This window comes from Triticum urartu, chromosome 3A (assembly GCF_056163025.1).
Source record: "Triticum urartu cultivar PI428250 chromosome 3A, HENAU_Tu73, whole genome shotgun sequence".
Taxonomy (NCBI): domain Eukaryota; kingdom Viridiplantae; phylum Streptophyta; class Magnoliopsida; order Poales; family Poaceae; genus Triticum; species Triticum urartu.
In genome coordinates this window covers 742528717-742537318 of record NC_141875.1, presented here as the reverse complement: position 1 = coordinate 742537318, position 8602 = coordinate 742528717, and positions in this window count along the sequence as shown.

Below are 8602 nucleotides of genomic sequence, written 5' to 3'. Positions count from 1 at the left end.
TCTTGATTCGTTGCATTGAGGTTAGTGGTCATGAAGAATCGAATACAGGGTTCAAATTAATGTAATATAACAATGTCCCAATGCTCTCATTATCGGTTTGCATATTTTTTGCAATATTTCACAAAGAAAAATCAATATATAATAGCAGAATACGAGAAACAGGTATGATTCATTGCACATATGAAATATGACAATGTCTCGACGCTCTTACTATTGGTTTGCATTAAATAATAAGCTTGTAGAATCAAGAATCACATAATATAGAATCAGGAATCACATAGTACTTTCACATGGTAGTACACCATATTCTACCTGCCATATAATGTTAGAATAGGTAAGTCAGATTTTAGTTTCAGGTTATTTTATTTAATAGGAAGTGGCCTCCTTTAGTGAAAGAAACATCATGCTGAAATCATGTTATTCGTTCATTCCATTAGAATATTTTTTGTATAGACTATGTTCTTGACAACATCATCCTCATTGTTACCTTCATCATTTACCATTACCCGCATTCAATCCCTTTTTGTTACTATTGAGAAGGCTACGTATAACTATCCATGCGTGAAAACTTGTTCAGATAGATATAGTCCTACCTTGTTTAGTGATTGCCCCCGGTCTTTGTTGATAGTTATAGCAAAGAAAACTAATATTATCTCCTTTTTAGAACAAATGACAATGTTGATTTAGTTGTTGATATGACTATTCTTGCAATATATGACTTTCTCCAACATGTGTTTCAGTTATTATCTGTGTGCTTCATTGAATCTTCTTCCAAGTTGAAATCGTCATGCGTGTACCATTGCGTAACCTAGAACTTTGGTTGATACACAATGCCGAAATGCCAGTGGGTGGAGAAGGTTGACCCAAATTGTTGTTTGCCGGAGGAAGATGATGTAGATGTTGTATTCTAAAACAGCATTTTTGCACAATGGAGAGATATTGTGTTTGGAGAGATCGAGTCCCTATATACTATAAGTGAGAGTTTGTATTTTTTCCGAGAGATTGCGTCTATGTTTGTCACTGACAATCTGTATTTCTTTGGAGAGATTGTTGTAGAAGTTGTACTCCAAAATATTCTGTTTGGTCAGTTTTTCCCACTCGAGCCGGTTTCGGCCTTATTTGATCATATTAACGAGTTTGCCGACTAAATCCGATCACTTCTCGAGTTGTTGGCCTAAAGTGTGCAATCCGTTTGAGTTTATGGACTAGTGGTGCATTTCACTTTTTTTGAAACTGTCACCGGGGGGGGGGGGGGGGGAGGCTCCCCACCTGAATATATTTCAAAAGTGTAATCAACAAAGTTTAGGCAAGACGAGAGGATAAGAAATCCCGCCACAAACCGGCATGGATTTTTTGGTCCGCCTTTGAGAGGCGGTGTGACCAGAGTGCGAGGTCGGAGATTACTGCCCTAATTACATCATGTGGGGTTTGGTTAACCCCTCTAAAGGTCATCGCATTCCGTGCATCCCAGATTTTCCAGAGTAGTAGCAGAAGAATGAATGGCCGCACAGACTACGGCAGGGTGGGGTGACATGGCGTGCTCCACAGCTCTGCAAGCGGTGAGCAAACTGGTTGTAGTCCGAGAGCATCCCATATGGCAACAACAGCGGGGCAAGTGATGAAGAGGTGAGCACGATCCTCCGGTGCACCGTCGCAACGGGGACAGGATGATGACTCGATGATGGACTTATGGCGTAGATTGGCTCGAGTGTTAAGCCCGTCGAGATAGAACAACCATCCAAACACCCTCACCCGGCTAGGGACCCTCGAGTCCCATATGTGGACAAGGTTTGGGTCGGCAAGCTGAGAGGCAAGGGCGTCGTAGGCACCCTTGGTAGCGAAGGCGGCCCCGTTGAGCAGCGATCTTTCATCCGGAGCTCCCGTAAGGTGCACATCCCGCAACAACAATCTCAAGGAAGCAAGTTCATTGGTAGCAGTTAAGGTTAGCCGGCTATGCAAGCCCAGATCAATCCCATCCATCAAAATATGTGCAACCATCGCATTTGGCTTTGTGTGGTGGGAAAATAATGCTGGGAAGGTGGTGGCAAGAGGCTCTGAGAGTAACCATCTATCTAACCAAAAGAACGTGGAGGAGCCATCTTCAATCCTAACCTGAGAGATCTCACGTAGAGCATGGAGGTGTTTGGAAATAGCCCTGCCTAGGAAGGAGGCATTTTTACCTAGACCTATATGCAATGGGGAGTGATGTATAATCTAGTTTTTCCAAGGCAGAGGGGGAGAGTGTAGGAATTTGAATGCAAATTTCAACATAAGGCAAAAAATTTGTGCTCGTAAGTTTTTAACACCTAGACCACCTGCTTGCTTTGGCATACACACCCGGTCCCATGCACCTAAGCATTTTGCCCCCGAGAAGGTGTCACCATTTGACCAAAAGAAAATGCGTCTACGCTTATCAATTTCCTCCAGGACGCTTACAGGGAGGGAGAAGCACATCATGAAGTATGTGGGGAGGCTATCGAGGACGGCGGAGAGCAAGATCAGGCGTCCTCCGCAAGAGAGAAGGAGGGCACACCATCCGGCCAAGTATATATCGCAACGGTCTATGACTGGTTGGAACGCGGAGGGGGGCAATTTATGGGGAGAAAGGGGAAGCCCAAGGTACTTTTGCGGGAAGGCAGCCACGGAGGTGCCAAGTGTGGCCGCCACCGCGGTGGCCATTTCTGGCACAATATTTAGGGGGACGAAAGTGGTTTTTGAGAAGTTTATGGTTGGCCCGGTGGCGTTAGAGTAGTCATCGAGGATACGCTTTAGGTTGGCGGCTGCGGAAGCGTCTGCCCTAATAATAATTAGGGTGTCATCGGCGTACTGAAGGACCGGGCAATAGAGGCCTGGGGTGCAAGCAGGTTTTGCTCACAGGCCTTTATGATCATTCTTTGGAGCACATCGGCAATTATTATGAAGAGAAACGGGGATAGGGGGTCCCCCTGTCTTAACCCATTTTTGCATTGAATCCATGGGCCGGGGGTTCTGTTTAGAAGGATGGCTGTTTTGCCAGTGGTAAGTAGTGATTCTATCCATTTAATCCATTTATCAGGGAAGCCCCGGGTAGCAAGGATGGTAAGCATGGAGGGCCAACAGACGGAGTCGAAAGCTTTTGAGAAGTCGAGTTTGATCACATGTTCTGCAGGGAGGGCCACAGATGAGGGCTTTCCTTCTAGCGCACATGTGTAGGACGTCGGCCGCATATGGGAAGTTCTCAGAGATAGTGCGACCAGACAGAAACCCTGTTTGATCCTAGTGGACCAACAACGGCATGACAGGCTTAAGGCGGTTGGTGAGAAGTTTTGCAATGGCTTTGATAGGGCAGCTTTGGAGCGATATGGGGCGGAACGCGTCCGGGGTAGGGTGCCTGGAGCTTTTGGGAGAAGGATTATGAAGGCTCTATTCAAGAAGGAGATGTCTGCAGACTGGTTATAGAAGCAGTGAAAGAGGTCTATTATTTTTTGCTTCAAAATGGGCCAGAATTTTCGGTAGAAACCAGGTCCAAAGCTGTCCGGACCAGGGCTGGCAAACATGTTCATTTTCGCGAAAGCATCATAGATTTCCTGACCCGTAAAAGGAGCCTCCAACTAGAGAAGTTGAGGGTAAAGAGATTCTAGTGAGAAGTTCTATGTTGGGGAGAAGGGGGTCCCAAAAATGGAGGTGTAGTAGGATGTTAGGATTTGGCACTTGTCCTCATGGGCAGTGTAATCCTGATTATGAAGAGAGATAGAGAGAATTTTATTGTGGCGGCGGCGGTGGGGCGCCGAGGCATGGAAAAACCTTGATTTTTCGTCCCCGTCGATAGTTTTCTTGATTTTCGCCTAAGTGCAAGCTATGGAGGAGAGAGGAAGCGGGATTCCTCGGTCTAATCAAGGAGATTTATCGTTTACCTGCAGTTTGTCTCGCGGGTGTTCAGAGGGATTACACTTTTACGCCATACTCGAAGGGCAAGGCGACATTTTTTTAGGGCCCGTGCGATCGTGAGGGGTGCCGAAGGACGGCGTGGAGCCGATGCCCAGGAGGAGGCGATAACCCGCCTACAAGCCGGGTTTTCGGCCCAGCCAAGTTCAAATCTAAAGAAGGCGGTGCGGGGGCAGCAGGTGCTAATCGAGATGATTAGGGGCACATGGACGGAGACATAGCGTGTGAGGCTCGAGATTGAGGACTCGGGAAAGGTCCGATCCCAAGAGTCGTTTACAAAGACACGGTCAAGGAGTTCTAAGGTCGGCTTATCCCGTTTATTGGACCAGGTGTATCTCCTATCAAGGAGAGGTAGCTCAATGAGGGCCAGGTTATGAATCCATTGGTTGAAAAGATCTGCCTCACTTTGTCAGAAGGAGTCATTGTTTTTGTCCGAGGCATATCTCATTAGATTGAAGTCTCCGTAGATCATCCAGGGCATCTTTTGGCCGGGGGCCGCCGCCTCAAGTTCCGAGAGGAAATCCAACTTAAGCAAGTGGTCTGTTGGGGCGTAAACATTGGTGATTGTTAGTGGGAGTGGTGAAGCTAATGATGAGAAGGAAATTGTTTGAGAGAAACGGGATTGGGTGTATGTGACCGCAGAGAACAGTGAAGAGGAGCAGGAGGCCATCATCCCCCCTGATGTGCCATCCGCATCTTTGTGATGAGATATGTCAAGATGAGCAAGGATGAAGGATCGAATTTTTCGAACGTCGGGAGAGTTTAGTTTTGTTTCCTGAAGGAAACATGCATGTCATTTGACGGAAATTAGTTCTGCGAGAACGTCCGAACATTTCTGTGTTTGGCCAAGACCCCGTACATTCCAGCAATAGAACGTAAATTTGTGTTAACCATAACATTTTGGGGCACAAAGGTGAGGCGGGGAGCAGTAAACTAAATGGCCGATCATATTGAAAATAAACATGGGCGAGGGGCGGTTATAGGGAATATAAAGGGGAGACTAGAGGGGCTAGCACAAACTACGCACGGGAACGACACGTGCACCCTTGACTGTTGCCACAGTTCGGCAATGCAAAAAAAGCTAGCGAGGGTCTGATCCTCTAGTTGCTGAAGTGAGGGGGGATGCATGCATGTTGGCCAACGGTGCCAGGGAGATTGGAGCGGCAATTCATGGCTCCGGTGTGGTCACCGCAGAGATCTCACGGACGTCCTCCGTTGTAGCGCCACACTGAACGGCAATGCGGGATAGTGCAGCAACGTTGGCAAAGGGGGTGGACACAACATCATCAAGGCCGACGTCGTTGATGGCCGAGGCGAGCCCGCGGGACGTAGAGGAGAGGTCGAACTTCTTGGCCTTATCCTTGATGGCCTTGGTCCTCATGTCGACGAAGGCAGGGCCCTCGATTCCAGCAAGGCGGCGGCTGCGGCGCAGGGTCTGGGTTAGGTCAGCCTCGCGCTTGTCGCAGGCCCAGAGGCGATGAGCGATGATCTCGTGGTCACCCTCGTCCCCAACTGGTCGTAAGAGTGGAGAAACGGGTTCATTAGACGAGGGAGGTAGGGAAAGCAAGCTGATGGAGTTTGAGGGGGGGGGAGGGCGTACCAAGCGGGTCGTTGAGGTGGGCCTCGTCGCCCTCCTCGTCGACGGCAAGGGCGGAGAAAGAGTTCTCCACCATGATGCCGTCGGAGGTGATGGAGTTGGCACTATCATCATCGCCGTTGGCGTCAATGAAAGCATCGTCGTGGACGGGGGTGGGTGCGTGAGACTCATGGAAGAGCGGGGACTGGCTGTCGGTGGCGTCGCCGCTGCTGGGGGCGGCGGTGGGTGACGGAGGGGGCATGAAGTTGTCGTCGTGGTGGATTCCGTTGCAGGGGCACGGTTGAGTGCCGTTCACCCAGACCCCATGGACGTGGGGGATGGCCTCCAGCTCGGGCCCATGGTCGTCGTGGTCACCGTCCAGGGGGACAGTGAGCCCGCCGAAGATGGCCAAAGTTTTGATGATGGAGAGCCGAACCTCCACAATTTGCATCAGCGGTAGACGCAGGATGCAGCGGTCGGGGAGGCTCGTGGACGACTCCACTTGGACGAAGGCCCGCATGGTGGTGAAGTTTCCAGGATGGAGGCAGTGGCGGTCAACGCAGCAGAGCATGCCCAGGTGGCCAAACACGAAGTTGGCCCCCTGGTGGTGCCACAACTCGAGGGGGTAGGCAGCAACATCGATCTCGACGAGGCGGTCGTAGACCATGGTGGCTCGGTTGTCGGCGTCTTCAGGGCGGAGGAGCTCCATCTTGATGCCTAGGAAGGAGGTGGGGAAGAACTCGACGACCTCCTCCCTACCCTCCGCGGAGTCGAACACCAGCAGCGCAGAGCAGCCGGAGGCAGCCGCGAAGTGGAACTCCGCCGAAGGAAGGCGCGAGTCGAAAAGGTGGCGGATAAACTCGTGCGGCTCCACCATAGCCGTGTTGAGGTCCGTGAAGGCGAAGTGGCTGGCGTCGTACACCAGCCCATGCGGGACAAAGATGTCCGGGATGTGGGCGGGCGAGGCGCCGACAGGTGGGATCCCCGCCGGCACGGCCGAGGAGGCCGAGGTGGCAAGGCCGGGAGGAGGGGCGTGGCTGCTGACGGATGACGCGCGCATGGGTGGTGGGGACGCATGCTGGGAGGCCGGGGCGGAGTCGCCGTCAGATGAGGGCGTGGTGAGCATCGCGTGGGGGATGGTGACGGCGGGCGAGATGGCGGGAGGCGCGTCTAGGTTGATGCGGATGGAGCCAACGCGGATGTCTCTCTGCTGGCCATGGGCGATGGCCCTAGCTTGTGGGTTGGTCATTGTGGGAGGGGAGCGTCGGATTGGGATATGCGAGAGGGCGAGAGGCATTGCAGAGAAGCACTCGAAAGCTTTGTGTCCATTGAAGCCGCAGCGTGCACAACGAAGAGGGTCTCGGCAGTCTTTAACTAGGTGGTCGCTCGCCCTACAACGGAAGCAAAGAGGCCTGGAAATGATGCGTGGCGGCCGGCCGACGTGGTGTGGTCTAGCCGCTGGAGAGGAGAGAGGGGCGGGCAGGCGCAATGCCTCGGGAGGGGGCGCATGTTTTGGGGAGGAGAGCAAGGCGTCAAGGTACGGGGTGCGTGATCCCGGCTGAGCTCCGATGGGACCTGGCGAGGGTGTGGGAGGACGGACCAGCGGCGATGGCAGGGAGTTCTCGACAGGCCTGCATGTAGGGGATGGGTGGGCGTCGGTTGCTGGGTGGGCTAGGTTCACATGCATGACCAGCTGGGAGCCCGGGGATTGAGCGGTGGGTGTATGGGCCGGGGCCATGGAAGGCTCGTCTGCATGGTCAGTTCGCATTAAATGCGAAGCGATGGGCGTCGCTGAGGGGGAGCACGCGCCGAGCGCATGCGCATGCGCGACCGGAGCGACGAGTGAAGGTACGGCCACGCAAGCCAGTTGTGTAGGAGCGTGGGAGGCAACGGGGCGGTGTGCGGGGCTAGGCTGGCAGCAGCCACGTTTGGGGGGCGGGGCGGGAAGGGGCGCGTGCGGGGCGCCAAGGATTGAGGCGACTTGGGCGGCACGCAATCGTCCAGGGGTGTGTTGGGCCGGGTTTGCGTAGCAGGCCAGGGCAACCAGAGTTGGAGCGGCAGGGATTGGAGCCCCGGAATCCTACGCGACAGACCTGGAGTGGGCTAGGACAAGCGACAACCCAGGGAGAGCTAGAGGTGACCGTTGAAGCATTTCCTTTTGAATTTGAATGGATGACACCAACGTGAGGAACAAGTTCTCTTGGTAGTGAAGGACAGCGAACGCGGATACCCCAACAAAACAGTGGTCTAGGGATGTTTTAACTAAGTAAGCACTAGGTTTTGCCTTAGTTGAGTGAAATGCAATCCAAATGAGTAGGTTTGGGTCAGAGTGAGGTGTAAGCTGAACATTTGGTGGAACTAAGGGTAGTTTGAACTTGCGATGGATGTAGAACCGAAAGCTGTGACCATGGCGTAGCAGACTGACCTTGGTGGCTACCAATGACGAGCTTACCAGGGATGTTGGAGCAGAAAGGCAAGCTGAAGGGAGTTCCGTCGGAGAAGACGGCCGAGACGGGAACCGGATCATGATGCCTGCAGCCTGAAGTCGCCACAGGAGCGGATGAGCCCGGCAATGGCGAAGGAGAAGACCGTGAAAGAGAGCACGTCATGCTCGTCCACGATGACGCCATATTGACCGAAGGCACCATCGAAAAGCGCACAGAGTATTAGCTCAACTGTGTCCGCCGAGAGCAGCAACGGGAACTGGATTATCCTGGCCACCATGCGATAGCCAGAGCGACTGCTAGGCGCCCGGCCAGCCACATTGGTGCCGAAACGCCGGAGGGCCTCGGCTTCGAAGTCGAAGCTTTGGAAGGGGCTGATGTGGAGGAGGTCAGCCATGGTGGAGCAAGTGGCAGCAGCGGTGGCATTTTCAGAGCAGAGCGGCTGCTCAGGCGGGGGGAGAAACCGCGTTGAAAAGAGGCGGTGCTGGAAGGGTGTGTCACACACGAGAACCTCAGCAATGGCTGGCGAGGCGACTCTAAACAGGAAGTGTTCGCCGTCGATGGCACGGACCAGGAGGTCAGCGGAGAGACCCCCCAGGGCGGCCTGAAGTAGGGCAGCCACAAGGAAAGTGTCGAACTTGAGGCTGGCCGACGAGAC